Raw genomic sequence first — 24,616 nt, forward strand, 5'->3', positions numbered from 1 at the left:
CTGATACCACGTCCTACTCGCAGAAATTCTGATGTAATCGGTTTGATGTTCTATCCAGGCATCAGGCATATCCCCAGTTGACTTTAATGTGCAGCTGTAGTGGTCTGGTTGCCAAAAATGGCCACAAATTATATCCCTACTGGTATCTGTATCCTTTGTAATGTGCCTTTGTCGTTCCTTGCTCCTCCCATTAAGGGGAGGAATATGACCTTGGACAGGTAGCAAACATAACGTAAGCAGGGACTTATAACATGTTTACTCATCAGTGCTTATTCATTTGTTGCTTTGGAACATGGGACACCGTGTAATCCAGCTTGGAGGATAAGAGACCCAAGTGGTCCAGCTGTAACAACCACGAACATCAGAAACGCAGCCAGTCCCAGCCCACTTGCTAGCCATAAATGTGTGAGCAAGGCCAACAAAGATAAGCCAGACTTGAGCCAAGAACTGATCTTCTATAGTGAGTTAAATAAGTAGTGGTTGTTTTAAGCCACTAAGCTTTGGGGAGGTTTGTTAAGCAATCACGGTCAGGTAGAAGATAACGCTTGCAGTCAATGAAATGGTGACTCCTGGAAAGTGAATCATCAAGCCGAGGAGATCATTCCAGACACCCCTAGCCTGAGGATTGCGTGGCTTAGCTCACCAGGCCGCTCTGAGCTTCCTCCCTCTCCCCTTCAAGTAAGAATGCCCAGTTACCAGTACCTTCCACAAGTCCCCTGATTCACTCAGCTATCACCAAAGGTAAAAGGGAAAATGGACCATGAAAGCATAAAGAGTTAGGAGAATTTCAAGGAAAATAGAGCACAAATTTGAGTCCAAAACATGTTTTTAAAAGAGAATATTGAATAGAATATTTATTGTTAAGCATCTGAGATAAAGCTTGGTTTCTGGATTACCCACAGCTAAGATTAAGGAAAGCTTATGAGATTTGTATCTTGAATCATCCCAGAATTTTTTAGTACGTGTAAGGAGATGTATTTCTTGACAAAAAGGAGACCAGTAGGAAATAAATGACCGAACATAATCTCTTGTCTATAATGCATCATGGCTGCAATACTCTTCTGCCACTCAGCATAGAATAAGTGATATTTTAGCCGCAGTGTGGGTTGGGGGAGGTTTGATTTGACTCATATCTTGCCCTTGGTTCTCTCTCTATCCTCATTTGGCTTTACTCCTTTCCCATCTTCTAACTACTGTCTTGTTGCTATTGTTTCTACTTTTGCTCTAGTCCACTTAACCTTGTACCTAACTCCTTTTTTATCTTGGATTTAACTATTCCAAAAAGTCCATCCTAGACTAAATTAGTGGCCCATTTTCTATTTGCAGCCTTCCTGTATTTACCTTTTATAATAAGGCTTTTCACCTATATTAAGGTCACTCTAGACTATGAACAGCTTCAGAGTAGGAAGTATATCTTATCCACTGTTGTGTATCATATATTAGGAAAGCATTTGACTGGAAGTGACAAAAACCTGACTAGCAGAGCCTTAATAAGTAAGATTTATTACCCCCACAGACTGAAAAGGAATCTGGAGGAATGCACTTGGTGGCTTTGATTCCTATCATTTCAGTTGCCAACAGGAATTTTGGCTCTTTCTATCTTCCTGCTTCAACATGCTTAGTTCATGATTGATTTCATTTCACCCTTATTATTACTTTTATCTTCATGGGTGCAAAATAGCTGCTGTGCTTCCGGGTCTACAGTTAATTCAGGAAAAGGAAAAAAAAAGAAGAAATACCAGCAAGGTTTATACTATTTTCCTATGAAAGCAAGAGTCTTTCCAGAAGTTGCACAGCAGACGTTTGTTTAGGTCTCATAATTTAGAAATGTGTCTAATGGGCATCCCTTGCAGCAAGAGTATAGGGCAGCAGATGCAGAGTTGTTGTTATGTGTGCAGCATGCGTATTTGTTGAATAAGTGTATGAGGGAATTGCATTTCAGATTAAAGAAGATAAAACTCCTCCCTTTAAGGATCCTGGACTCTCAAATCATGAACCCTACAGAGGTATTTAGCCTAAAAATTGTCACACCTGACCCATTTGTGGCACTCCTAATGAAGTCCATGGTTTGTGCGTTTCGTACACGGGACGTGGGGTTAGCCATGTAGGTGGTATAAATTATGGAATCCAGCCATTCTATGGTCTAACTGAAGGGCAGTGTATAGAAGTTGAACCTGAGAAAGTTATCTCAACGTTAGAAAAACTTCTTCTAAGGGAAATTCATGTGCAGATTTAAGGAAGCAAATGTCTAGCACCCATCCTTTTACCCATCGAAATATGCAGCCAACTGATAGATGTAGGCATCAGTCAGAGATCAAAGAATAACTTTTATGATTGAAAAAGGCTAGTTCAAGAAAGTACCTTCTATCTGCTATCCAATATGGCTCCTTTGGAACTTACATATGAGTTACAGGTACTTGGGGAAATACCATCCTCCCCATGGGGGCATGTTCCTGAAAAACTTACATAAAGAACAGATGGGAATGCATGCTCTTTGCTGGCAAGCTGATCCCACAGAGCAGGACCTGAGTCAAGCATGCTCAGCTTCTTCGGACCTCACCTATTAGTTGCTCCCTTCAGGGTAAGGGGTAAGGGGATGGAGAGAGGCCAGAGTGTTAACTCTAGTAGAAATTCTTGCCTCTCCCAGTAGACCACAGTATAAAAATGCTCTATTACCTCCTTATCTAGGTACACCAATCAGCTGTTTTAGCTAACACCTGCTGCTAAATCAGCCAGGTGTAAAGGACTTGTATCGTCCGGGACTCCATGGTAACAAGGATAGAGAACTCTGTGGCAGATGGAATATATTTATCCAGAGAGAGTGTTTGCTAGTGGCTCCTTACAAAAAGTAAATAATTAATGATGGTGGTGATGATGAAAATATTAGCAAGGATTCTACTCTGGAAGTTACTCCAGAAATGAGGAGAGATGGATTTCATTTTGAATGAAATTGGAAAACAGAAGCTGGGAGCATTAAAGGCTACATGTCACTGTTTCTCTTTTTCATAAAGAAATCAATATTTTGAGAGTTAATGTTGTTTTCTTTTTGTTTCTTTTTCTTCTAATTTGCTGTTACTGTGTTTTATGATCATAAAAACTACTCAGTATCCTTAGTGCAGTGTCCTCTATCTCTCATGAAACCCTGACACTATCATGTGAACAAGCCCAGGCTAGCTTGCTGGAAGAAGAGAGATCACATGGGAAAGAGCCAATTTGTACTAGCTGAGGCCATCCTAGACTAGCCTTCAGCCAGGTAACTCCCAAATATGTGAGAGAGCCTGGCTAAGATCAACAGAGCTGCCTCTTTAATCTATAACTACCTGTGAAGGCAAGGCTACAAGTACACTCAACTGACTTGGAGACCTGTGAGCAATAATAAATGTTTATTACTTTAAGATACTGAATTTTGGGGTGGGTTGTTATGCAGCAGTAGCTAAATGATGCAAAGCCTTGTCTTAGGGACTGGCAGTACAGGTTTGACATAGACAAACCACCACAGTTTCTACCAACTACTCAGTTGGTTTTAGAAGATAATACATTTGGAATCTGACTTCCAAATCAAACACTAAACTTTTTTTTTTTTTTTTAAGTTGCAGAACTGCTTGCCTGCCTGATAGATTTTAAAAAAAATTTTTTTAATTATTTATTTATGATTTATTTTTGGCTGTGTTGGGTCTTCGTTTCTGTGCAAGGGCTTTCTGTAGTTGCGGCAAGCGGGGGCCACTCTTCATCGCGATGCACGGGCCTCTCACTGTCGCGGCCTCTCTTGCTGCGGAGCACAGGCTCCAGACGTGCAGGCTCAGTAGTTGTGGCTCACGGGCCTAGTTGCTCCGCAGCATGTGGGATCTTCCCAGACCAGGGCTCGAACCCGTGTCCCCTGCATTGGCAGGCAGACTCTCAACCACTGCGCCACCATGGAAGCCCCCACCTGCCTGATAGATTGATGGTGTATCTCTGTGTACAGACGTAATTTGAAGATGTGTTGGTTGTGCCAATTGGCTGAATATCATTAAATATAAAACCTACCTGGCTGTTAATATTTTGATGAATAGCAGTGGGTGGGTTGTTTTAAAAGTACCTGGTCATTTCACTAAAACAACTTTTAATTCCCTGCTTCATACATTTCAAATCTTTATAAGGAATCCAAAAGTTCCCAAGGAATAGGCCCAGAATATAGAGTGGAGTAAGAGTTATTATGCTAAGTTGCACATTCTTATTGGGGGCAGTATGGCCCCCAAAGGAAAGAAAATTGGTTCTTGGGGGCAAAAAAACTTAGATGTTACAATGGCATGTGGCCTTCCAAAGAGCTATAGTACATAAACAGATATATAGTATATCCATGATATTAGAATTTCTTGGGGGAGGGGAGGGGTGACTTAATATACAAAATAGTCTAAAAAGTCTCCTTAGGGGAGGCAGTAATAAAAAAACTGTTGAGAAACACTGTTCTAAGCAGAGGCCAGCATCAAATTGTCATGGGCAATAATTTCTTCATCATATCCTCTCACATTATTTATTTTCCTCTTAACTAGATTTGAAAATTCCTAAGATTTCTTCTATTCCACAGACTCTAAATTTACTGGTATTTTACTGGAAAAAGTTAAAATTTACTACTTATGTTAGCAAAGTGAAAAAAAAAAGTAGATAGAATTTTAACTGACCCAGACATTCTGGTGGATTAAAGGGAATAAAATGAATTTTTCTAGCTGAGAATGAACCTTTGGAGTTGAGAGGCAGGAGAGGTGGACAAAGAGGGAAACAGGGTTGGGAGGACTGTAGGGAGGGAGAGTATTGAGAGCACAAGTGACAGGAAATAGACATAGGATGAGCAGCATGGTCCACAGGTGTTAAACTAAAGTTCTACCAGTGGGCACTCAGAATGGTTTTACAAAGTCAATACAGTACTTAATTTTTTTAAATGGAACATCTTTAATTGGGGTAAACATTCTCTGTTTGGCCACAGTTTTCTAACCCTCAATCCAAATTACACCTTCATGTTACCTATTTGGTTTCTTTCAGAATCTGAGTTTGCAAACCCTGGTTGTTGATGAGAAGCAATTAAAGAGAATCCAACACCTTAGACCAGGGGTCCCAAACCCCCAGGCCATGGACTGGTGCTGGTCCATGGCCTGTTAGGAACCAGGCCGCACAGCAGGAGGTGAGCGGCGGGCGAGCGAGCAAAGCTTCATCTGTATTTACAGCTGCTCCCCATTGCTTGCATTACCGCCTGAGCTCAGCCTCATATCAGATCAGTGGCAGCATTAGATTCTCATAGGATCACAAACCCTACTGTGAACTGCGCATGCGAGGGATCTAGGTTGCACACTCCTTATGAGAATCTAATGCCTGATGATCTGAGGTGAAGCTGAGACGGTGATGTTAGCACTGGGGAGTGGCTGCAAATACAGACTATCATTAGCAGAGAGGTTTGACTGCACAGAGACCATAATCAATCAATTGCTTGCTGACTCATATCAAAACCCGATCAGTGAGTGGCAAGTGAAAACGAGCTCAGGGCTCCCATGATTCTGCATTATGATGAGTTGTATAATTATTTCATTATATATTACAATGTAATAATAATAGAAACAAAGTGCACAATAAATGTAATGTGCTTGAATCATCCCAAAACCATCCCCTCCCTCTACCTCCCCAGTCCATGGAAAAATTTTCTTCCATGAAACCAGTCCCTGGTGCCAAAAAGTTTGGGGACCGCTGCCTTAGACAGTGCAGGCTGTAGATCCCAACAGCCCCAGTCCTACACTGGATGAACAAGTTACTCAGCCTCTTCTCTGTCTCTATTTCCTCTAAATTATAAGCAGTAACATCTAATGTAGGGGGTTTTGTGAGAATGAATGGGGTTAGCAGGTCTGCAGTGGATAGCAGAGTGGCTGGCACATTGAAGGTACTCAATCTATCCTGGTTCATTTTTCCTACATCCTTCTCTCTCTTCTGTTCATTTCTCTTCTGCCCCATTTTCATCCTGTATCTCTCCTCTTTATTTCTCCTCATGGTTCTCCTCTCTTTCTCTCCTGCCTCTGCCTGAAGGGCTCACACTTCGAGGACTTGTGAGCTCAGCTTCTACTCCTTAGAAAGGACCTTGCTTCCTCCAGGATTAGAATGAGCCCTGCCTCCACCCCCACCTGCAGCCGAATCCTACTGCCGGCTTCACACCATGGTGATAAGTGGAACAAGAGGGGCTCTCCTTTCCAGACTTGGGGTTTCTAGAATCAATGTCATATCCACAAACAGAAGTTCCATTACAAAATCCATGTAAATTGGTGCAACCACTATGGAAAGCAGTATGAAGGTTCCTCAAAAAACTAAGAATAGAGCTACCATATGATCCACGAATCCCTCCTCTGCATATATCTGGACAAAACTATAATTTGGAAAGATATATGCACCCCTACGTTCATAGCAGCACTATTCACAATAGCCAAGACATGGAAACAACCTTAATGTCCATCAACAGATGAATGGATAAAGAAGATATGGTATATATATATATACAATGGAATACTACTCAGCCATAAGAAAGAATGAAATAATGCCATTTGAAGCAACATGGATGGACCTAGAGATTATCATACTAAGTGAAGTAAATCAGAAAGAGAAAGACAAATACCATATGATATCACATTTATGTGGAATCTAAAATATGACCCAAAGTAACTTATCTACAAAATAGAAACAGACTCACAGACATAGAGAACAGACTTCTGGTTGCCAAGGGGGAAGAGGAGTGGGGGAGGAATGGATTGGGAGTTTGGGATTAGCAGATGTGAACTATTATATATAGGATGGATAAACAACACAGTCCTACTGTATAGTACAGGGAGCTATATTCAATATCCTGTGATAAACCATAATGGAAAAGAATATGAAAAAGAATGTATATATATATGCATAACTGAATCACTTTGCTGTATGGTAGAAATTAACACAACATTGTAAATCAACTCTACTTAAATAAAATAAAGTATTTAAAAAAAAACTTATATTCCAAATACCAAGAAATAAAGAACAAAAGTGATTTGAAAAACATTTCTACTCAAGATAAAAACGTCCAGCAGCTGCACCTACTTAACCTACAAAATCAAGGGAAGTTACTTTAATTACTTTACTCTTTCTTCTTTTGGCTGAAATTGTTTTCTATGGCCAATACTGAAATATAAATGCTAAAGAATCTAAGGGTTTTATTTTTAAGTGATGATTCTCTGGAATTATCTTGCACTCAGTGCCAGTTGAATTGTTTCATTTATTTCTTTGTGATACTGCTCTTTATGTAAAGTTAATAGTGTGAAGTGCGTTGAAGAAAAACAACTTGAATTCTTTTTCCTTTAATAGTTTCTAAAACAATCTAGAAGATTGCTGTAACCATTAATGAGACTCCTTTTAATTTTTTTTCTAATGGGTTATCTATTCTCTCTACATGGGACTTTCCTGGGTAATTGATTCTATTATTTTCATTCTACTTTTCAGCTGTGAGATTGACGCTTGTTCACACCATTTGGGAACCATTTTTATCTCTGTTGCTTCCCCCTTATCATTTCAGATGCCTGTGTGTGTACTTCTTAAAGAGCAAAATTCAAAATAAAATTTGCTCAACATATAAGGTGCTAAGATGTTCTCCCTACACCCCATGTGATTGGCCTTGACTTTGACACCCTCAGGGGCCAGAGCCTTGCTACTCAGGTTTGAAACCCCAGCATAAAGCTCTGCACAGAAGGACTCAGAAGGTGAAGAATGGCCCTCATGACAACTAGGCCACAACATTTCTCACTGAACATAAACAACTCTCAAAGCACATAAACAGGACAGGGGCAAGGCCGCTTGGCACCCTCAACAAACCATTAACCATGGCCCCCACCTGACTACCAACAATACATCTAGCTCTGTTTAACCTTCCCATCTCTCGGAGAAAAATTATTCAGATACCCCAGCTTGGACAACATCCCCTCAAAACTGGCCCCTGTTTCCTTAAACCCATTGTAGAATCATCCACCATGAACCCACATCCCATAAGATACTCCCTATAACGCCTCAGGGAGGCGGGGTCTCCTTTGCTGCTGCAAATTAACCCAGGCTCATTTTATTTGACTCAGGGTGTGTTCCAGAAGGGCTTTAACAGTCAGTGAGCTTTAACAGTAGGTCCTTAATAAATGCCTGATTAATAAATTTTCTTTAAAAAAGAAAAAAACAGCACATTTTTATGAGCACAGAGACTCCTCCTTTTCAAACTCCCTCTAACTTCATTTCTGAAGCACTGTTCTCTCTTGACCTTCCTACTGGCCCCTCTTCTCCTCTGACTCCTGTGTTCCTTTTCCTAAATCTGCCCATTTTAGGTACCAACCTAGGATGCCATCCGTGTCTCTCTTCTAAGTCACAGTTTCTTCATCTATAAAATCAATGTACATTATTATATATACTGTGGTTGAAATTTCTAGTTTCCTGCCAATATTCATTATTTCTATCTTCCATAGATAGCAATTAAAAATTTTATTATTGAAAATTTAAAACATATACTAAAAGATAGAAATTAGTATAATGACCCCTATGTGCCTATCACATAGTTTTAACAATTATTGACTCATGACAAATCTCGTTTCATCTGTATCTCTCATCCGAACCTTGCCATATTATTTTGAAGCCAATCACAGAAATATCATCCATTCTGTCATTTTATTCAGAAATATACCAGTATGTATTTCTAAAAGGTAATGACTTTTCTGTAATGTATCACACTTAAAAAGTAATAATAGTTCATATCTTCCAATATCCATCAGTCTTTGACTTTCCCTCAATGTTTCCTAACTTTCTTTATTTAAATCAAGATCCAGATAAGGTTTACACATTATATTTGGTTGACATAATCTACTCCTTGAATTTTTTGGCCCTTGACATTTTTTATTGAGTAAACCAGGTTTTTTTGTCCTGTTTGGTTTCCCACAGTCTTGAGTCTGATGATGGGTATCACCTAGATGTTGTTTGGTATGTTCCTTTGTTCCCTGTATTTCCTATGAATTGGTAGTTAGGTTTAAAGACTAAATAAAAATAGATTTGAGTTTTTAAAAAGAGTTCTTCACAGTGGTGGTATGTATTTGGTTGGGAAGCACATAATACTTTGCTTTTTTATGATGTTAACAAGTACTGAGGATCATTGCCTAAATCAATATGTACCTAATTTTTAGGAATTGTGAAGTGACAATACTCTGATTCTATTTTTTCTTCTTCATTTCTTAGCTAGAAAATGTTAACTAGAATTCATTACAAAGATAAACTTCCTCTAATCAACTGTTTGGCGACCTGAAATATAGTTCATATTACGTTGTTTTCAAAATAATCATTTGTTACCTGGCGTCCTCCAAAGGTAAGCAAATAGATGTTTTATTCTGCTATTATTTGGTTTTGGATTTTGAACTAACTGATATATTTCAATCTATTGCAGTTACTAACCTTTAATGGTCTGAATTTCCCATTTTTGGTCAGTGACTCTCCAAGTTCGTTCCTGAGACTTTTGACATGCACTTAGTAACTTTGATAACTTCCCTGTTCCAGGCACATCGTGGACACTTCTTGCGCTGGACCCAGAACTAACCATTTTCCAGGTGCCTTTAGTGGAGCAACAGCATTTACAGATAACACTCTTACATAAGAGGTACTTGTTTAACTGAGTTTGTCATTGTATCCAGCCAGGCCTTTTCAGTGGAGAGATCTAGAAAATATTTGTGTGTGTGTGTGTGTGTGTGTGTGTGTGTGTGTGTGTACATACATCTTTTTCTTTTTAAATAAAATGTGTCATTAATTATTAATAAAACTTCAAATTCAGAACTACAGACTTTTTGTCTTAACTTTATTGATTTTTACCTCCCTATGCCTTTTCTTTCTGTCTAAAAATCCTGGTTCTTAATAACACTGAGCAAAATTATTCACTGCTTTATTCCACTGTCCACAGACTCAGAATAACAATCAATACCACCATCAATAAATGATTACTAAAAAAACTTTTTATTACAATTTTGTTTTTGTCCATAGGGTATAGCTCACTAGGAATGTACTATCAAGTTCCTGTGTTTTAAAGTTACTCAAAATAGGGTGGCATGTGACCAAATAAATTTATAATCAGATTTGTTTCATTTTGCATTTGGTGTTTAGGAATTAGTTTTTAATTTTTAATTTTCTTCTATAATTATGTAAAATATTTACAAGTTTCCAAACTAGCATACAATCTATTCAGAAAAGTCAACTTCTAGCCTCATCTCTTCCACCTGTCCCTTTCTTCCCTCTACAGAATACTAAGTTTTAAATTGTACTGTTCATCTTCCAACTTCTTCTTAAAAGCAAATGTATATGTATATGTATATGTATATGCATTCCCTTTCTTAGATAAATGGTAGCATACTCTTCTCTACTGTGCTTTTTCACACTCATTTCAGATATTCTTCTCTAAGAGTTTATAGAGCTATTTCTCATTCCTTTCTACAGCTGCATAGTACTCCCTATGTAGAATTACCTGTTCCCTTTTGATGGATATATGTGTTGTCTCTGATGTTGTTTTTATAGATAGCACTACAAGGATCCCTCAGAATAAAGACCAGCCTTCCTTGGAACCATATATTGACACAGACTAAATTCCTATCAATGAGTCAAAAGTGGAAGTGACATATTCAACTTCGGGTCATACCTTTAAGGTAATGGATGTGTTCTTCTGTCCTTGTCCCCTTTCTTCTGGCTGGATGTAGGCATGGAAGTGAGTTTAGGGATGATGGAAAAACAAAAGAGAAGGACCCCGGGTCCCTCAGACCATGGAGCATCATATCTGGAACCAGGCCTTCACATCCAGCTCAGATTTTTACATGAGAGAAAAATAAATGTGTATCTCCTTTAAGCCAGTGTTGTTTGGTCTCAGTCACACATAGCTAGAACCATGTTCTAACTAACACCTTTAATTTACAGGGTTGTTATGAGTGTTAATTAAAATGACACACGCAGCTTGTCTAATAAAGGAAGGACATGTCCTTAGGCCACTTATCTAGTTGGTGCCCTCTCCTGCCTATCAGCTGACAATTTTCCAAATCTCAGTCATCAACCTAAACCTTTCCAGATCCCTATATCCAATTCCTTAGTAACATCTCTAACTCAGACACAAAGTATCCACAAATGAACCTCTCTCCCTTCTTCCTCCTTTATTTGTATCCATGGGGAACAGTCACCATCTACTCAGTTGCCCAAGGCAGTGACCCAGTAGGACTTCATCTCTCTCACCTCCCATATCCAATTGGTTTCCACGTCTCATTATTCGACTTCCTAAAAGGCTCTCATATCCATCCTCTCCTCTACCCCACTAAGCCTTCACTTCCTTATCCATTGTTTTAGTTCAAACCTGTGGCATTAGTCTCTTTGACTCTTGCCATGGACACCTACGTGGTTTCCTTGCTTCCATTCTTAAGCTTCATCCTATTAAAGTACTTCTTGTCATTGTCAGCACAACTGTTTTTCTGACTAGAATGGAAGACATTTGCGGATAGTAACATTGTTTTCCTTCTTCATATCCCTAGTACTTAGCAGAGTCATTGGCACACAGCAGTTACTCAATAATTAAAATGAATCCAGAACACTTACCACCAGGTAACAGGCACAAGTCTGAGACCATTATGTGAACTAACTTAATTCACCCTCACCATAACCCTGCAGGTAAGTATTATCATTATCCCCACTTTACAGAAGAGGAAACTGATGCATAAAGTAATTAAGTAATTACCAAATGTATTCATCTAGGAACGGATGGATAAAGAATGACCCCCAGGTGTTTATTGAAAAATGAAAGGATAAACATATCAATGAAGAGAGATTATTCTCTACTTTATGATTAGTAAGATTCTTATCTGAGTTGATTTGCAAAACCTGCTCTCCCAGAGATACCAGAAAGGTATCTGGAAAAACCCGTGGGGCCCCAAAATGCATCCTCTATCTTCTCACTGGTACTGGATATCTCACCGTCAGAACTCATGGTCCTATCTTGAAGCTTTTCTCTCTTAAGTCACCAAGGCACTTTGAAAGAGAAATAGCTTTAGTTACTCACTGTCATACATTCCTGAGTGTGGATGAGTGAAGGCTAGTTTAGGAGGGGTTTGGATGGGAAGGAGAATGAGGGTGGTAGTCTCCTGAGTTGGGTGGAAAAGAAGAAAGACTTTAGAATTTAATGACCAGCAACATCAGATACTAAATTCCCCTATGTCTGGATTCTTTATGAGTTTTTACTGCTGAATGTTTATTGGTTTTTATGTTTGTTTTGATGTCTTTTTAATAAAAAGGTCTGGATTGCCAGAACTGGAAATGAAAGGTGATAACATGGAAATGTACTGTGTCCATAAACTCACCAGGCATGGAGGAAATCTCACAACGCCAGAATTTATGAGACCAGACAAGGCCTGGCTACCCACCAGGAACTTTTAATCCTCATGCCTGATGATAAATTACACCTTCATTTTCAGGGACCATTTGCTATAGAAAAGCAAATTAACCCAGTAATTTTTAAATTATATCTCTGAGGTTTCACAAAGACATATCCAATCTGGTAATGTTTTGGTCCTGAGGCCCTAGCTTCCTGATTCTTCTCTGATTGTACTAACTCAAGTTGTTATTATTTGATTCTGAAGGAAGTTCCATTATTTTTACAGGCTTAAAGCCTATGATGGTAGAAAGCTAGGAATTATGAACATTTTAACTCCTTACTTTTCTCATGACTTTGTCCTCTACCTGTCAGTATTGAGTATCCTTAAGCCAAGTTGATCCTCAGGATGTATGTATTTTAAGGGTTTGGGATATTTGGTTTTATTACCTAACTTGTATTCATGTCCACGTAGAAGAAAAATTACAGCTTCTTTTCTGATTGTATGTTGTATGCCATTAATTGATGACTGTTGATAATGTAGTATTTGAATCAATACTATCTGTTTTTTAAATTAATGTTTCTTTTCAGCTCTGTTGAAGTGTAATTGACATATAAAGTTGTAAGATATTTAAAGTGTATGTTGTGGTGATTTGATATACATACACATTGTGACAGGGTTCCATCCATCTAGTTCATTAACATATCCATCATCGCACATATTTATCTTTTTTTAACCGGGAGATGGGGGGACAGTGGTAAGAACATTTATGTTCTACTCTCTTAGCAAATTTCAGTTACACAGTACAATACTGTCAACTATAGTCACCATGTTCTACATTAGATCCTAAGACCTTATTCATCTTACAGCTGAAAGTTTGTAAGTTTGTGCCCTTTTACCAAGCTCTCCCTATTTCCCTACCCACCCAGTCCCTGGCAACCACTTTTCTACTCTGTTTCTGTGAGTCTGACTCTTTTTTTTTTTTTTTTTTTTTCAGATTTCCACGTATAAGTGATACCACACCCTATTCGTATTCCTCTGTCTGGCTTATTTCACTTAGCATAATGTCCTCAAGGTCCATCCATGTTGTCACAAATGGCAGGACTTCTTTCTTTCTCACAACTGAATAATATTCCACTGTATATATATATACCAGATCTTTAACTATTCATCTTTAACTATTTAAGTTATTTCCAGGTCTTGGCTATTGTAACTAACTCTGCAATGAACATGGGGGTGCAACTATCTCTTTGATATTCTGTTTTCATTTCTTTGGGATATACACCCAGAAATGGGTTTGCTAGATCATTTGGTAGTTCTAGTTTTAATTTTTTGAGGAAACTTTCTATTAATTAAAGTTTTTTAAAATATGAAAATGCTAAAGTGTTCCCTGACTCCTCAGCTTAACTAGACACTGTCCTTGTAGTTAGATCGAGGAAGACAGATTTCCTCTGTGAGATTCTTTTTCTTTTTGTTTTCAAAGTCGTTCACTCACTCATCCACCATCCCTTCATTCATTGAGCACCAAGTGTGTCCCAGAGGCTGTACCAAGGGATACAAGAGAGAGCATGTCCCAGTCTCATGCTTGAGTGGGTTTTGCAGACCAGGTAACAGACAACAGGCAGCGCAAGCCTGAGAGTAAGTAGACTGCTCTGGAGAAGGCAAAGGCACCTGGTGGCCCAGACTGAGCTCCGGGGGTGTTATCAGTTCTCTCTCTCTCCTTGCCTCTCCTCCTTTCCTTCCTTCCCCTCTCCTGTTTCTGCTCTCCTCTCCCTGACCCCACAAGGCATTCCTCCCTCTCGGTGTGTCAGCATCATTTCCTCTTTAGTCAGATATGCTTCCTCAATATGGCCACCCACTGCCCATATGCATCTTGCCCCAGTTTGGCAACCCTAGTAGAAAGAAAACGTCTTTTTGCTCTGTGCATGTGTGAATCCAGGAAACACTCTAATGGGCCCTTCTTAAGTCACATGCCCATTTTTTGGACCCATCGCTGTTGCCAGAGCAATGGGGCACTATTTTTGGCCTGGCCTGAGCTATATTATTTTCTGTATGAAGGTGGGTGATGTAATATGATTGTGAATTCCAAAGAACCACCTAGAATAAAGAACACAAATTTCACCATACCCTTTACTCACTTCTGAGTACTTATCACAACTCGTAAAATATTGTTGTGTCTTAGTTGTTTGTTAACTGCCAGTTCCTCTAGAACTAACTTTCATGAAAGTAGAAAATGTGGGAAATATTCTGCTACTGATACATACCCCAGAATTTTATATTCTTATTCTGCTTGAATCCTATCTGTATATCCCTGTATCCCTAGCACCTGGCATACAGTAGGCATTTAATACATATTTCATGATTGAATGAATAATTGATTCTACTGATTTACTCTACTTGCCTGGAATGGTCCTGCTTTTTATCCTGAAATTTTCTGTTTAAATTCTGTTGGCATCTTCACATCTTTTTGGACTAAGGTATTAGAGTGCAGTGGATGAGAGAATAGGATTAATCTGTGGATTCAGGCAGATGTGAGTTTGAATCCAAGTTCTATCACTTCCTACCTGAGTGTCTGATTCCTCCACAGGACTATGAAGATAATGTCTACTTTGCACTGATAATTTGATAATTAAATAAGGTAATGATGCAAAGTGTTTATTATTGTTCTGTGGTGCTTTTAAAACAAGTCTGCAAATTATTTGTCTCTCTTCCTTTCGTGAGACGGAGACTAATTCCCCTCCCTCAAAGATGGGCTGGATCTTCTAATGACTCCCCTCTAAAGGATAGAATATGGTGGAAATTACCCTGCATGACTCTCCATGCGGGGTAACACAGCTTTGGAGCCCTGAGCCGCATCTGAGAAGTCTGACCACCTCAAGTGACCGTGTTGGAGAGATGGAAAGAGAGCGAGACCCACCAGCTCCAGCCCACAACTGTCTGTATCCTCCTGGTCCAGGCACCAGGCATGTGAGTGAACGAGTTTTCAAGTTGACTCCACCCTGTCCGAAGGCTGACTGCCCAGCCACCGTCAGCCTGCAACTGCCTGAGAGGCAGCAATCAGAACCGTCCTGCTGAGCCCAGTCAACGCCCGGAACCAGGGGAGATAATGATCATAAACAGTTGTTGTTTTATGGCATGAAGGTTGAGTCGGTTTGACACGGAGCAATTTATAGATAATCAGAATACTGGCTGGATAGTAGGTAGTCAGTAAATAGCAACTTTAAAGTATAAATCATTAACCACATACCACCATCTCAGAACAGAGTATATAGTAGGTACCAAACAAAGGAGGCAAATATTAGGGTTAGCTATCTTCAGGAGTAATTCCCAGTTGTTGTAAATAAATTAGAGTTGGCTTTATACTCTGCATATTTGATTTAAAGTAACAGGTGTGAGACAATGTAGCCCAATGGTTAAGGTCACCAGTTTTGGAGACAAACCACTCAGCTTCAAAACTTACTCTGTTATTTCCTAAGTGCATGATCTCAGATAAGCTGCTTGTCCTCTGTAATATTCAATTTTCTCATAAAGCAGGAATTCTCAAGGTATTTTTTGTAATAAGCATGAAATTGAATAATTCACATAAACGTAGCCCAATGTTTGGAAAACAGTGCCTGGTAAATATTAGCTATTATTGTACTGGGAATTTACAACCAAGCAAAAGCAACCTCCTGGGCCAAATGGTCATGGACTTCTGAACCATGAGATATGTTCATGAAGGAGAGAGATAGAGACCCACCCACTCCAGCCCTTATTAATTCCAAACTGTCACCTGGAGATGACAGTCCACAAATAAAATGTGTGCTTGATAAAATGGCCTGCAGATGCCATATGAGGATACCTAAATTACCCTAAGGTAACAATTAACATTCTATAGCATGTTTTTATTATGTTTTTTATTGGATAATATTGTTGTTGCCCAATTGTGTCACATTCTTCTGGCTGTGAATTTTCTCCCTGCACTTCATAAACTCTTTGAGAATTACATGAAAATGTTCATTTTCCTGGAATAAAATGTATGTCTATTGTGAAATTCTTTCATTTAAACTAGTGAAATCAGAGCCACAGAACATTAATTTTTAGAATTCTGCCCTGTAAGAATAGATTATAAAGCTTTGCTTTACTCAAATTGTGCTTCAGATTTAAGTGGCCCTCTGATATGTGTTGTTCTTAAGTTTTGCCATACATTCATGGTAGAATGGAGGAGCGCACAAATATTAACGGTGCAACTCTTTTCTTTTTCTTTTTATAAATTTATTTATTTATTTATTTTTGGCTGCATTGGGTCTTCGTTGCTGCATGCAGGCTTTCTCTAGTTGTGGCGAGCAGGGGCTACTCTTCATTGCGGTGTGCAGGCTTCTCATTGTGGTAGCTTCTCCTGTTGCGGAGCACAGGCTCTAGGCAGGCGGGCTTCAGTACTTGTGGCATGCAGGCTCAGTAGTTGTGGCTCACAGGCTCTAGAGGGCAGGCTCAGTAGTTGTGGCTCATGGGCTTAGCTGCTCCATGGCATGTGGGATCGTCCCAGATCAGGGCTCGAACCAGTGTCCCCTGCATTGGCAGGCAGATTCTTAACCACTGCACCACCAGGGAAGTTCCAATGGTGCAACTCTTGAATGTGCATTTAGTGTTTTAACCCTGGGGCTATACCTAGATATTTGGTAAGCTTATAGCTTCATATCTCTAAGTGAAATCAGTTTTTAAGTTATTCTTCTCAATGTTCAAGGTTTATTTCTTACTTTTTGGCTCGAGCTTTATTCCTCTTGTAGACAAAAGAACAATGCTACTATTGAAAACTGACAAAGTAGATGAACAAAGGAAGTGACTCAACAAAGGGAAGCCCCAGGAGTGCCCTTCTCTCGACCTTTCTTTCCCTCTAATTCTTTCTGTGACTTTGAGAAAAAGAATCTTGTCTCCCTGTCTTGCTGCCTCTTTCTTACTTCTTAGTGTACCAAGTGGGAACAATGGCTTCTCTGCAGGGAGCTGATAAACGTTGATACCCTGGGATGAGAGCTTTAGGATGGTGGATGTTTGTACAGTCATTTTATAGGCATTACACATGGACATATGGCATGTTCCTCATGGCAGGAGCCATGTTTTACCTATGACAGGATACAGGAGAGGTGGTTTTATGTGCTGCTGTATCAGGAGACAGTTTTCTGAGTGCTTGTCAATGGGTGATATGTAAAGGGGAATAAAAGTTTAAATACAATGTTACTGAGGTATCTAAGTGTTTTCGGGATAGGACTATACAGGGAAATTTAAAAGATGGATACTTTTGATGTTTGAACCATCTGACTGACACCTCCTCATATGAATATCAAGTCAAAGAGAGTGCAGGAAAATGCCTTATGCAGAACAGCATGCATCGGACAGGCACAACTTACGTGCAAAATATTCTATTTGTACTTTATCCATCATGATAACAAGCCTCATTGTCCAACACCGGACTCAGAGGAGACATATACTGTATTCATCTGAGGATTTGACACATGGTAGGTCCTCTTTCTTCAAACCCTACAGTACTCCAGCTCAAGAAAATGACAGTGGAACCCGTGTCAAGTTTGAATCTCAAATTGTCTCAAAGCACAAGAGTCTTTTCAGTACAAAGGGGATTACAAGGGAGGGCTTAGATTTTATGGTTGCAGAAAATTAAGGGAAAAATGCCCTTGAAAGGTAGGAACTGTAAATAAGATCATAAATTTGATTCCAGAGTCTGTATTTTTACATCCCAGCTGAAACAGAATAAAAAGGGTAAAGAAAATAAATGTATATATTTAGAGAACTAGTTTGTCAAAATATATTCAACTGTCTTATTAGCCACTGAGTTGTTTTACAAATAATAATAATAGTAAAGATAACAACATACACTTACGCAGCACTTACTCTGTTCCAGACACAGTTCTAATTGCTGCACACATATAAATTAATTAAATCCTCAGAACAACCCTCTATTGATTAATTAAATCCTCAGCAGTGAGATATGAAGGGCATAACTAAATTTTCCAAGTTCTCACAGAACTGTGGTTTAAACCCTAGCATTGTGGCTCCAGAGTTTGTCCTCTTAATCGCTGTAGGTGTGTTGGCAAAGCTTTCATTGTAAATCCATGAAACAGATGAATCAAACACCATGAACTGCCGCATGCAGTAGATTATTCGGTAGATTATGTCTGAACAAAATGACCAGAGTATAAAAAGTCCAAATGGAACCTCCTAATACTAAAGGAATTTACTCATTCAAAAATTCAATCCTTATTTAGTAACTGTGAGGGACCCTGAGGACACCAGACTAAATAAGACTTCCTTCCAACTCTCAGAGGGACTCAGTCTTCCAGGGAGGACAGACAGATAAACTGAGGATTTAAATACAGGGTCGTAAGTACTAAGAGGGCGTGTATCATGGGAGTATAAAGGAGAAGCTCCTGGTTCAGATGTTCCGGAGGAAGGAAATCAGGAAAGACATTCTGAAGGAGGTGACCTCCAATCAGAGATCCTGGGAAGACAAGACTTTAACTTATGGAGGAGAAGCTGAGGGTTTGCAGGTTTCGGAGGAGTAAAAGAGTCCAGTTAAAGAGGGCAGCATAAGAATCAGGCACTTCTCTTCCAGTACAAAAAAAAAAAAAAAAAAGAGTTAAATTTTTAAAAATATTTTGAATATATGTGCCCATTACTTTAAATTGGATTCAATAAAGTTAGCAACTACTACCCTCTTGTTTTGGAGTGATGTCGGAATAATAAAGATTATGAAATGGTTATTCCTTTTTTTCCTCCTTATTTCTAGAATACAACACTTTAAGATGTGATATTTCACATCTGTGTGTGTGTTAGATGTGTGTTTATGCCCATGAGTTAATTATTTAAAATCTTTGGTAATTTTAAGACCATGCCAACGCCTGAGACCAAACCCAGGTGATATATATATATGTAATTATATATACACACCCATATACCTTTGTAGGGGTATCTATATATTCTGCCCCAACATAACTCATATAAATATTCTTTTTTACATTATCAAACGAACATCCATCATGTTTCTGTGTAACCTTGTTCAAAAGGCACAATTTTGTTTATCCCTGAATGTCTATATACAACCACTAAAAAAATTCCAGCAATGTGTTTTTAATTTGTTTCAGTTATACAAGTGGGCGTTCTATTTTGCAATCAACAAAAGACCACATTGATAGTGAAACTACTGAGAACATTTTGTGAACTTTTAAAGAATGTTTTTTAAAGTTTTAGCAAAGGCCATCAAAAGCAACTGCATCTTTCTTTTCTGTTGCGATAAAACTTGCACCGGTGAAAACTAAGATGAGTCTGAGACCGTGCTAGTCATCAGGACTGAAATCTCTCTCAGAAACCCCAATAGGTGTAAAAGTACGCTCTCCCACCCATGCAGTGTGGGGATTCATTTAACTTGGCTGCCGTCTACCTCAAATTAGCATGACCGTCTTAAAATAACGTTATTCCCTATGACACTGGGGTTTAAAGGAGATCCCTTAACTTCTTAAAGCCACTAAGACATCCTCTAGGTTTTTTTACTGCTTGATAATTTAATCATAAAGCACCAAGCAGTGCAACTACTGAATAATTCTATGAGCAGTGCAGCTTATAGAATTATATATTTTAATGTATCCACTGTATTTCTGCATCCTGAAGGATGTTTTGGGCATCTTATTCTAGTATTTCTGCCCAGCAATCTGCTAGGCAGAGCAACATTGGTGTGTGCTGTTGTGTCAGTCTACATAACTAACTCATTAAAAAGAAATGAGAAAAATTCAAGAAAGTAAAAGAAAATCCTGACCTGTAAGTGTGTTTCATGGGCTAAATTCCACTGTGGTTTGTATGCATATTAAAATTGTGGTTTCATTTTCTTATTCAGTATTATAACGAATAATAAAATCATGGGTAGAAACACAAAGGTGTGAAGGGAAAGTGGGAAAGCAAATTTTACTTTGTGGAAATACCATTAGAACAAAATTGAAGAGTGTTTTGAAGAAAGATGTAGTTATCTTTATGTAACAGGGAAAGGTACCGGAAATAGACACATGACCATTTCCATTTTCTGCAAAGATTACTGTCTCAAAATAAAGTCCCAGGCACCCCATACCTCGTCCAACCAGATCCTGTTACCTTAGAAATTTGTGTCAGTGACTTCCGGGTTATCCTAGGGGCAATATTCGTGATTTAACTGAATATAGAATTGCCTCATTCATTCTGCATCACTGGGTAAATTAAACCTTTAGATAATGGAATCCTCTCCCTTTCAACTACAAAACTGTTTTTTTTCTTTTTTAATGATGTTACTCTACCTCTCAGAGTCTCAGTGGCTCCATATTACTTGGAAGTAAAAAGGCTGAACTCCTGATATATCCTACAATGACCCCTTTACTGTCTTTCTAGCATCTTCTCTACCATACTTTATGCCCCAGCCATGCAATTGTTTAATGATTCTGTATCTTTATTGACACTGGCACCTCTTACTGAAGTCTACCTGATGAAATGAAATTCATATTTTAAGGCAAGACAAGAAAAATTTAAGCATCATTTTTTTCTCTGCCCATTTGGACCTCCTCCCTTCCCTCCAGTGTGCATTGTGCATCTGTGTTATGCATTAACCAGACTTCCCCAATGGCAGAAATACATGCTCAACCATGAAGATCAATTTTTCTTTTTCTGGAGCCAGACACTTACCTCCTTAAAAGATAGCATTCCTTTCTGAATCCTGTAAATGTTCACAATGATTCACCACTCACCTTGTGCATGCAGACATCTTTGGTGAACTTTATGTATAATGCCAATTTATCATTTCCCTTAAAGATAGTGATTGGTGCAGAACAGACAGGCTAGATGACCTGGGGAGATGCTGGGTTGCACCTAATGGAAGTTTTTAGCTTAGAGACTGACTTATGACCTTATTAATGATACTTGCTATGTTATTTGTATTCTGCCTATTGTTTCTTGCATTACCAAATGTGTGACTGAGCCTCAGATAAAATTAATGATGATTAGGCAACTTGACCAAATATATATTCCTATAAGATCAATGATTCTAAGTGTAACTCTAGATATGGGAAGAAGCAACAAGAGGGAACGATTTCCTGGACCATAACAGACATAAGACAGGTGGTCCAGAGGCTTTGGGCCACTGTTAACAGGGCCTAGTCCAGCAATAGCACATTGAGTGACCTATCAACAAAATCCTTGCCTGACCTAGGAATGAGCATTCTTAGCGCCACGGGACAAATCGGTCAAGAAATGACTCCCAAATCTTGGTCGAAATTAAGACCAAATGGGAAGGGATTGTCAGATAAAGAATGTTGCCCACCATCCAGTTCTACAAGGATCAAGGCATTAACACTGCAGTCACTGACCTACAATACACCCTGAAAGGAATTCAAGGTGAAGATTAGGATGAGGCACATTGTGCTCTGGGAAAACTGACAGAACTGGCCCTCAGATAGTTAGATATTTTCAGGAGAAAATTTTATGAACCCAGTGTCTTTCATCTTCCCATACTTAGAAAGGCATTAAAACCATTAACTAAGATATCTGTTCCTCGCAAATAGCGGCAACCTTCTACCAAGATGAGTACCTGATTGCACGTACCCCCTTGCCAAAATCACATATATACAGGCCTCCCCCTTTACCTCTTTGGAACAGTTCTCAGAGCTCTCTGAGAGACTGTCTCCCGGGTTATAATCCTCACGTTGGCTCAAATAAAAATTTTCATTTCTTTCTTAGATTGACTATTGATTAATTTTTTCATTGACGTACTCCTTCTCACTCCTTTAGGTCACACTTAAATGATCCTAAGTCCTCTCTCTGCCTGCTCAGGGCCTGTGTTTGTTTATTTTCCCCCATATTTTCTGTTGTCCTCTGTTTCGCTCTTTGCTTTCTCCAGGACAGTGGAAGCAAAATTTGAGCTTGCATCAGAATCACCTGGAGGGCCTGTTTAACTGCCAAAGGCTGGACCCCCATCCTCCGTATTCCTAAATCCAGTGCGCGGAGCTGGATGGGAGCGCTGCCTTTCTAACGAGTCTGTAGGGCATGCGTATGCTGCCGGTCCAGGATTATAGTTGGAGATCCAGTGCTCCAGGAAATCACTTTCCCCCTCTTAATTGCTCTCAAACTTCCAGTAAACTTTAAAACCAGGTAACTAATACCCCCAGTTCTAGGCTCTTTTCTTGGCAGTACAAGGCAGAGGAGAAATGACCTGTAGTTAAATGAGCTTTTATTCCATCTTGATCATTCATTTTTGTGGATTCTGACTATAGCTTCAAATTTTTACAGTTATCCACCAGGCAAAACTCACCCATAGGACATCTTTGAACAAGTGTTCTCAAACTTTCATGTGTATAAGAATCTCCTGCGGAATCTTGTTTACAATGCAAATCCTGGCTCAGCTGGCCTGGGGGTGGGGTCCAAGATTCTGCATCTCTGACAAGCTCCCAGGTGATGCTGATGCTGTTGGTCCGTGGATCACATTTGAAAGGTAAGGTGTTAGGGTGCTTTCAAGGGAGAACTCCACCCAGACCAGTTTTCGACTTTGTTAAAAACAAGATATTATGCAGAGATTCAGTGGACACTCCTAAAGGTCAAACATTTTGCAGATAGTAATGGTCTTCTGTGAAATCCTTGTGATTGCTTGGTACCTTGTTTTGCAACGTATGTTGCCCTCTTTATGTTGTGGCCATAGTTAGGTGGCATTTGTCTATAAATTCAACCTTGAAGCAAGTCCATGGCAATCAAGTGAGCGCCAAATACCAAGAAGCCTCTCTTGGAGGGACAACAGATGGTTGCCAGTGGTCTTCTGTCACTCTCTGTGATATTCTACACACCAAGAGAATTTGCTTGACAAAACAAAAAGGGCAGTGTTCTCCCACCCCACAAGGTAAGATGTCATAGCAAATGCTCCTCACTCTGGAATCAGGAGAGCATTCTCTTAGTTTCCTTAGAAGCAGAGCCTGAGCCAGGCTGCACATAAGTTATCCAGGGCGTACTCTTGGAAGACACCTGTAAGAGAACCAGAAGCAGGCTAGAGAAGGGGAGGGCACCGAACAAGGATGTGGTCTCAAGAAGCATAGCCTGAATCTCATTAGTGAGGCTCTGGAGCATAAACTGCACCGCAGAGTTGTTTGCCCGTGGGACCGAGCTTTTGTGCTCTCTGAATAGTCATTGGCCACTTGAGGGTGGGAGAGTTAATCTGCCAGGCTTCTCCGGGCAAGGGGGCTCCCATCAGCCAAAGGCAATTCTCCAGAGACGGGTGCAGCTGTGGGTCATTATCAGCAGCTCTCACCACCGGGATGAGTGTACAGGATGGTAAAACGGGGTGTGAGCTGGGCACCAGTGGACACAGATAGCTTCAGTTCAGAATTTTCCCCAACGACATTGAAGTTAGAGGCAACCAGAGACCCAGAGAGATGTGAGACAAGCAAAGGGCAGCCTGAGTCCTTGTTCATGACACAAGAAACATGGGTATGTTTAGGACCCAAAAGCAAATCTGGAGCACCAGCCAGGAACTCGGGGAAATAAGGAGATGCCCTGAGTTCCTCTTGGCAAAACAATGCAGTCCCTGTTCTGCAAAGACTTCCCCAAGAGAAAGCTTGGCAGAGCTGTGGGCCTTCTGTGGGGATTTCCTATCACGTTACCTTTTAGCTGGCTTCACCTTCTCCGAGTTTGTTTTCTCCTAGGAAATCAAAGAGGACTTCTGTCCTATCACATGACAAACATTTTATATTCTTGGCACCAGCCCAAGAACCAGCAAATGCCAGGCTCCCAGACTTTCCTAAATGAAAGATTCCAAAACCTAGAAAATCCTTTCCAGGGCTTTTTCTGGGGGGAAAAAAAAGAAAGAGACTCTTTACATTATTTTTTTAACCCAGTGTCTATGCATTTTAAAGTGAATTGCATTTATTTTCTATATCATACCTTTCTAGTTCTAAACAAACTTGTGTAAAAGAAGGGAGAATTTATTTTTAAATGATTTAACAATAGGCAGTGTTCTGTCCCCAGGATATACACATTTTGAAAATCGTTTTTGTGCTAAAATTGTGTAATGTTTTCTAGTCTTGGAATGTAAGTACCTTGGGAAGCAAACACAATGTATTCAATCTATTCACCACCTTAAAATTAAATTTTAAAAAAAGGCAGAACTCTATTAGTAAGGAGTGAAAGACATTGTCTAGACAGCTTCCTTCAGGCAGAATAAACAGTGGCGGGCC

Source organism: Balaenoptera borealis (assembly GCF_965194805.1).
Source record: "Balaenoptera borealis genome assembly, chromosome: 16".
In the NCBI taxonomy this organism is placed as follows: Eukaryota; Metazoa; Chordata; class Mammalia; order Artiodactyla; family Balaenopteridae; genus Balaenoptera; species Balaenoptera borealis.